The following is a 7,500-nucleotide window of genomic DNA, read 5'->3' on the forward strand; positions in this document are numbered from 1 at the left end:
CGTGGACGGCCTGCTAGCGGGCTACCGCGGCTCTCGACGGCGGGGAAGGTACACGGTCGGCCTGCTAGCGGGCTACCGCGGATAAAAGGTACGTGGTCGGCCTGCTAGCGGGCTACCACGGGTAAAGGGACGTGGACGGGCCTGCTAGCGGGCTACCACGGGTAAAAGTAAGCGGACGGCCTGCTAGCGGGCTACCGCGGCTCTCGACGGCGGGGAAGGTACACGGTCGGCCTGCTAGCGGGCTACCGCGGATAAAAGGTACGTGGACGGCCTGTTAGCGGGCTACCACGGGTAAAAGTAAGCGGACGGCCTGCTAGCGGGCTGCCGCGGGTCTCGACGGCTGGGAAGGTACGCGGTCGACCCGCTAGCGGGCTACCGCGGGTAAAGGTACTCGGACGGCCTGCTAGCGGGCTACCACGGGTCTCGACGGCTGGGAAGGTACGCGGTCGACCCGCTAGCGGGCTACCGCGGGTAAAGGTACTCGGACGGCCTGCTAGCGGGCTACCGCGGGTCTCGACGGCTGGGAAGGTACGCGGTCGACCCGCTAGCGGGCTACCGCGGGTAAAGGTACTCGGACGGCCTGCTAGCGGGCTGCCGCGGGTCTCGACGGCTGGGAAGGTACGCGGTCGACCCGCTAGCGGGCTACCGCGGGTAAAGGTACTCGGACGGCCTGCTGGCGGGCTGCCGCGGGTCTCGACGGCTGGGAAGGTACGCGGTCGACCCGCTAGCGGGCTACCGCGGGTAAAGGTACTCGGACGGCCTGCTAGCGGGCTACCGCGGGTCTCGACGGCTGGGAAGGTACGCGGTCGACCCGCTAGCGGGCTACCGCGGGTAAAGGTACTCGGACGGCCTGCTAGCGGGCTACCGCGGGTCTCGACGGCTGGGAAGGTACGCGGTCGACCCGCTAGCGGGCTACCGCGGGTAAAGGTACTCGGACGGCCTGCTAGCGGGCTGCCGCGGGTCTCGACGGCTGGGAAGGTACGCGGTCGACCCGCTAGCGGGCTACCGCGGGTAAAGGTACTCGGACGGCCTGCTAGCGGGCTGCCGCGGGTCTCGACGGCTGGGAAGGTACGCGGTCGACCCGCTAGCGGGCTACCGCGGGTAAAGGTACTCGGACGGCCTGCTAGCGGGCTACCGCGGGTCTCGACGGCTGGGAAGGTACGCGGTCGACCCGCTAGCGGGCTACCGCGGGTAAAGGTACTCGGACGGCCTGCTAGCGGGCTACCGCGGGTCTCGACGGCTGGGAAGGTACGCGGTCGACCCGCTAGCGGGCTACCGCGGGTAAAGGTACTCGGACGGCCTGCTAGCGGGCTACCGCGGGTCTCGACGGCTGGGAAGGTACGCGGTCGACCCGCTAGCGGGCTACCGCGGGTAAAGGTACTCGGACGGCCTGCTAGCGGGCTACCGCGGGTCTCGACGGCTGGGAAGGTACGCGGTCGACCCGCTAGCGGGCTACCGCGGGTAAAGGTACTCGGACGGCCTGCTAGCGGGCTACCGCGGGTCTCGACGGCTGGGAAGGTACGCGGTCGACCCGCTAGCGGGCTACCGCGGGTAAAGGTACTCGGACGGCCTGCTAGCGGGCTACCGCGGGTCTCGACGGCTGGGAAGGTACGCGGTCGACCCGCTAGCGGGCTACCGCGGGTAAAGGTACTCGGACGGCCTGCTAGCGGGCTACCGCGGGTCTCGACGGCTGGGAAGGTACGCGGTCGACCCGCTAGCGGGCTACCGCGGGTAAAGGTACTCGGACGGCCTGCTAGCGGGCTACCGCGGGTCTCGACGGCTGGGAAGGTACGCGGTCGACCCGCTAGCGGGCTACCGCGGGTAAAGGTACTCGGACGGCCTGCTAGCGGGCTACCGCGGGTCTCGACGGCTGGGAAGGTACGCGGTCGACCCGCTAGCGGGCTACCGCGGGTAAAGGTACTCGGACGGCCTGCTAGCGGGCTACCGCGGGTCTCGACGGCTGGGAAGGTACGCGGTCGACCCGCTAGCGGGCTACCGCGGGTAAAGGTACTCGGACGGCCTGCTAGCGGGCTACCGCGGGTCTCGACGGCTGGGAAGGTACGCGGTCGACCCGCTAGCGGGCTACCGCGGGTAAAGGTACTCGGACGGCCTGCTAGCGGGCTACCGCGGGTCTCGACGGCTGGGAAGGTACGCGGTCGACCCGCTAGCGGGCTACCGCGGGTAAAGGTACTCGGACGGCCTGCTGGCGGGCTACCGCGGGTCTCGACGGCTGGGAAGGTACGCGGTCGACCCGCTAGCGGGCTACCGCGGGTAAAGGTACTCGGACGGCCTGCTAGCGGGCTACCGCGGGTCTCGACGGCTGGGAAGGTACGCGGTCGACCCGCTAGCGGGCTACCGCGGGTAAAGGTACTCGGACGGCCTGCTAGCGGGCTACCGCGGGTCTCGACGGCTGGGAAGGTACGCGGTCGACCCGCTAGCGGGCTACCGCGGGTAAAGGTACTCGGACGGCCTGCTAGCGGGCTACCGCGGGTCTCGACGGCTGGGAAGGTACGCGGTCGACCCGCTAGCGGGCTACCGCGGGTAAAGGTACTCGGACGGCCTGCTGGCGGGCTACCGCGGGTCTCGACGGCTGGGAAGGTACGCGGTCGACCCGCTAGCGGGCTACCGCGGGTAAAGGTACTCGGACGGCCTGCTGGCGGGCTACCGCGGGTCTCGACGGCTGGGAAGGTACGCGGTCGACCCGCTAGCGGGCTACCGCGGGTAAAGGTACTCGGACGGCCTGCTGGCGGGCTACCGCGGGTCTCGACGGCTGGGAAGGTACGCGGTCGACCCGCTAGCGGGCTACCGCGGGTAAAGGTACTCGGACGGCCTGCTAGCGGGCTACCGCGGGTCTCGACGGCTGGGAAGGTACGCGGTCGACCCGCTAGCGGGCTACCGCGGGTAAAGGTACTCGGACGGCCTGCTGGCGGGCTACCGCGGGTCTCGACGGCTGGGAAGGTACGCGGTCGACCCGCTAGCGGGCTACCGCGGGTAAAGGTACTCGGACGGCCTGCTGGCGGGCTACCGCGGGTCTCGACGGCTGGGAAGGTACGCGGTCGACCCGCTAGCGGGCTACCGCGGGTAAAGGTACTCGGACGGCCTGCTGGCGGGCTACCGCGGGTCTCGACGGCTGGGAAGGTACGCGGTCGACCCGCTAGCGGGCTACCGCGGGTAAAGGTACTCGGACGGCCTGCTGGCGGGCTACCGCGGGTCTCGACGGCTGGGAAGGTACGCGGTCGACCCGCTAGCGGGCTACCGCGGGTAAAGGTACTCGGACGGCCTGCTAGCGGGCTACCGCGGGTCTCGACGGCTGGGAAGGTACGCGGTCGACCCGCTAGCGGGCTACCGCGGGTAAAGGTACTCGGACGGCCTGCTAGCGGGCTACCGCGGGTCTCGACGGCTGGGAAGGTACGCGGTCGACCCGCTAGCGGGCTACCGCGGGTAAAGGTACTCGGACGGCCTGCTAGCGGGCTACCGCGGGTCTCGACGGCTGGGAAGGTACGCGGTCGACCCGCTAGCGGGCTACCGCGGGTAAAGGTACTCGGACGGCCTGCTAGCGGGCTACCGCGGGTCTCGACGGCTGGGAAGGTACGCGGTCGACCCGCTAGCGGGCTACCGCGGGTAAAGGTACTCGGACGGCCTGCTAGCGGGCTACCGCGGGTCTCGACGGCTGGGAAGGTACGCGGTCGACCCGCTAGCGGGCTACCGCGGGTAAAGGTACTCGGACGGCCTGCTAGCGGGCTACCGCGGGTCTCGACGGCTGGGAAGGTACGCGGTCGACCCGCTAGCGGGCTACCGCGGGTAAAGGTACTCGGACGGCCTGCTGGCGGGCTACCGCGGGTCTCGACGGCTGGGAAGGTACGCGGTCGACCCGCTAGCGGGCTACCGCGGGTAAAGGTACTCGGACGGCCTGCTGGCGGGCTACCGCGGGTCTCGACGGCTGGGAAGGTACGCGGTCGACCCGCTAGCGGGCTACCGCGGGTAAAGGTACTCGGACGGCCTGCTGGCGGGCTACCGCGGGTCTCGACGGCTGGGAAGGTACGCGGTCGACCCGCTAGCGGGCTACCGCGGGTAAAGGTACTCGGACGGCCTGCTGGCGGGCTACCACGGGTCTCGACGGCTGGGAAGGTACGCGGTCGACCCGCTAGCGGGCTACCGCGGGTAAAGGTACTCGGACGGCCTGCTGGCGGGCTACCACGGGTCTCGACGGCTGGGAAGGTACGCGGTCGACCCGCTAGCGGGCTACCGCGGGTAAAGGTACTCGGACGGCCTGCTGGCGGGCTACCACGGGTCTCGACGGCTGGGAAGGTACGCGGTCGACCCGCTAGCGGGCTACCGCGGGTAAAGGTACTCGGACGGCCTGCTAGCGGGCTACCACGGCACTCGACGACAGGGAAGGTACGTGGTCGACCTGCTAGCGGGCTACCACGGGTAAAAGGTACGTGGTCGACCTGCTAGCGGGCAACCACGGGTAAAAGGTACGTGGTCGGCCTGCTAGCGGGCTACCACGGGGAAAGGTACGTGGCAGGCCGACCACGTACCTTTACCCGCGGTCGAGACCCGCGGTAGCCCGCTAGCAGGCTTACCAAGTGGCCACAGAGAGGTATTGTGCCCATTATAAGGGCCACCGTGCCGTTTTCAGCTCCAGAGACAAGCCCTACAGCTTGTCTCTGGGACCTTATATGGTCCGCGTTGGAGCATATATGGTCCGGGCTGGACCATATATGAACCAAACCTCTCTCTGACGCGACTTGTTGGATTAGGGTTAGGGTTAGGGTTAGGGTTAGGGTTAGGGTTAGGGTTAGGGTTAGGGTTAGGGTTAGGGTTAGGGTTAGGGTTAGGGTTAGGGTTAGGGTTAGGGTTAGGGTTAGGGCTAAGGTTAGGGTTAGGGTTAGGGTTAGGGTTAGGGTTAGGGTTAGGGTTAGGGTTAGGGTTAGGGTTAGGGTTAGGGTTAGGGTTAGGGTTAGGGTTAGGGTTAGGGTTAGGGTTAGGGTTAGGGTTAGGGCTAGGGTTAGGGCTAGGCTTAGCACCCACTGTAACCCTAGCTTATGTCCTGACAACCCTAGTTCAAACCTTCGCGAAGGTGTCGAACGCAAGCACACGGCCGATCAAGAGGGTGTACGATGCCTGCCTTCGTTACCTGAAATTTTATCGTATCATGGAGAGACCTGCTGTAATATTCTTACGTGCGGCTTCCCGATGACAAAAAAATTGTTGAGACATACTTTTTGACTGGGGCATAGTTGGCCGAGACACTTACGTTCGGCTTCCCGATGAAAAAATTCCCCAGGGTCAACATTTTTTACCGACGATAAAGTGGGCCGAGAGACCCGCGGTAGTCCGCCCGCATCTAACGTGCGACACCTCGATGAAAATTTCACCCTCGTAAAAAATTTTTACCGAGGGTATAGTTTGCCGGCCTCGATGGTCGAGAGACCCGCGGTAGCCCGTCCGCGTCTAACGTGCGACACCTCGATGAAAATTTCACCCTCGTAAAAAAATTTTACCGAGGGTATAGTTTGCCGGCCTCGATGGTCGAGAGACCCGCGGTAGCTCGTCCGCGTCTAACGTGCGACACCTCGATGAAAATTTCACCCTCGTAAAAATTTTTTACCGAGGGTATAGTTTGCCGGCCTCGATGGTCGAGAGACCCGCGGTAGCCCGTCCGCGTCTAACGTGCGACACCTCGATGAAAATTTCACCCTCGTAAAAATTTTTTACCGAGGGTATAGTTTGCCGGCCTCGATGGTCGAGAGACCCGCGGTAGCTCGTCCGCGTCTAACGTGCGACACCTCGATGAAAATTTCACCCTCGTAAAAAATTTTTTACCGAGGGTATAGTTTGCCGGCCTCGATGGTCGAGAGACCCGCGGTAGCCCGTCCGCGTCTAACGTGCGACACCTCGATGAAAATTTCACCCTCGTAAAAAATTTTTACCGAGGGTATAGTTTGCCGGCCTCGATGGTCGAGAGACCCGCGGTAGCCCGTCCGCGTCCAACGTGCGACACCTCGATGAAAATTTCACCCTCGTAAAAATTTTTTTACCGAGGGTATAGTTTGCCGGCCTCGATGGTCGAGAGACCCGCGGTAGCCCGTCCGCGTCCAACGTGCGACACCTCGATGAAAATTTCACCCTCGTAAAAATTTTTTTACCGAGGGTATAGTTTGCCGGCCTCGATGGTCGAGAGACCCGCGGTAGCCCGTCCGCGTCCAACGTGCGACACCTCGATGAAAATTTCACCCTCGTAAAAATTTTTTTACCGAGGGTATAGTTTGCCGGCCTCGATGGTCGAGAGACCCGCGGTAGCCCGTCCGCGTCCAACGTGCGACACCTCGATGAAAATTTCACCCTCGTAAAAATTTTTTTACCGAGGGTATAGTTTGCCGGCCTCGATGGTCGAGAGACCCGCGGTAGCCCGTCCGCGTCCAACGTGCGACACCTCGATGAAAATTTCACCCTCGTAAAAATTTTTTTACCGAGGGTATAGTTTGCCGGCCTCGATGGTCGAGAGACCCGCGGTAGCCCGTCCGCGTCCAACGTGCGACACCTCGATGAAAATTTCACCCTCGTAAAAATTTTTTTACCGAGGGTATAGTTTGCCGGCCTCGATGGTCGAGAGACCCGCGGTAGCCCGTCCGCGTCTAACGTGCGACACCTCGATGAAAATTTCACCCTCGTAAAAATTTTTTTACCGAGGGTATAGTTTGCCGGCCTCGATGGTCGAGAGACCCGCGGTAGCCCGTCCGCGTCTAACGTGCGACACCTCGATGAAAATTTCACCCTCGTAAAAATTTTTTTACCGAGGGTATAGTTTGCCGGCCTCGATGGTCGAGAGACCCGCGGTAGCCCGTCCGCGTCTAACGTGCGACACCTCGATGAAAATTTCACCCTCGTAAAAATTTTTTTACCGAGGGTATAGTTTGCCGGCCTCGATGGTCGAGAGACCCGCGGTAGCCCGTCCGCGTCTAACGTGCGACACCTCGATGAAAATTTCACCCTCGTAAAAATTTTTTTACCGAGGGTATAGTTTGCCGGCCTCGATGGTCGAGAGACCCGCGGTAGCCCGTCCGCGTCTAACGTGCGACACCTCGATGAAAATTTCACCCTCGTAAAAAATTTTTACCGAGGGTATAGTTTGCCGGCCTCGATGGTCGAGAGACCCGCGGTAGCCCGTCCGCGTCCAACGTGCGACACCTCGATGAAAATTTCACCCTCGTAAAAATTTTTTTACCGAGGGTATAGTTTGCCGGCCTCGATGGTCGAGAGACCCGCGGTAGCCCGTCCGCGTCCAACGTGCGACACCTCGATGAAAATTTCACCCTCGTAAAAATTTTTTTACCGAGGGTATAGTTTGCCGGCCTCGATGGTCGAGAGACCCGCGGTAGCCCGTCCGCGTCCAACGTGCGACACCTCGATGAAAATTTCACCCTCGTAAAAATTTTTTTACCGAGGGTATAGTTTGCCGGCCTCGATGGTCGAGAGACCCGCGGTAGCCCGTCC

The sequence above is a fragment of the Mytilus edulis genome, unplaced genomic scaffold (assembly GCF_963676685.1).
Source record: "Mytilus edulis unplaced genomic scaffold, xbMytEdul2.2 SCAFFOLD_567, whole genome shotgun sequence".
Classification (NCBI taxonomy): domain Eukaryota; kingdom Metazoa; phylum Mollusca; class Bivalvia; order Mytilida; family Mytilidae; genus Mytilus; species Mytilus edulis.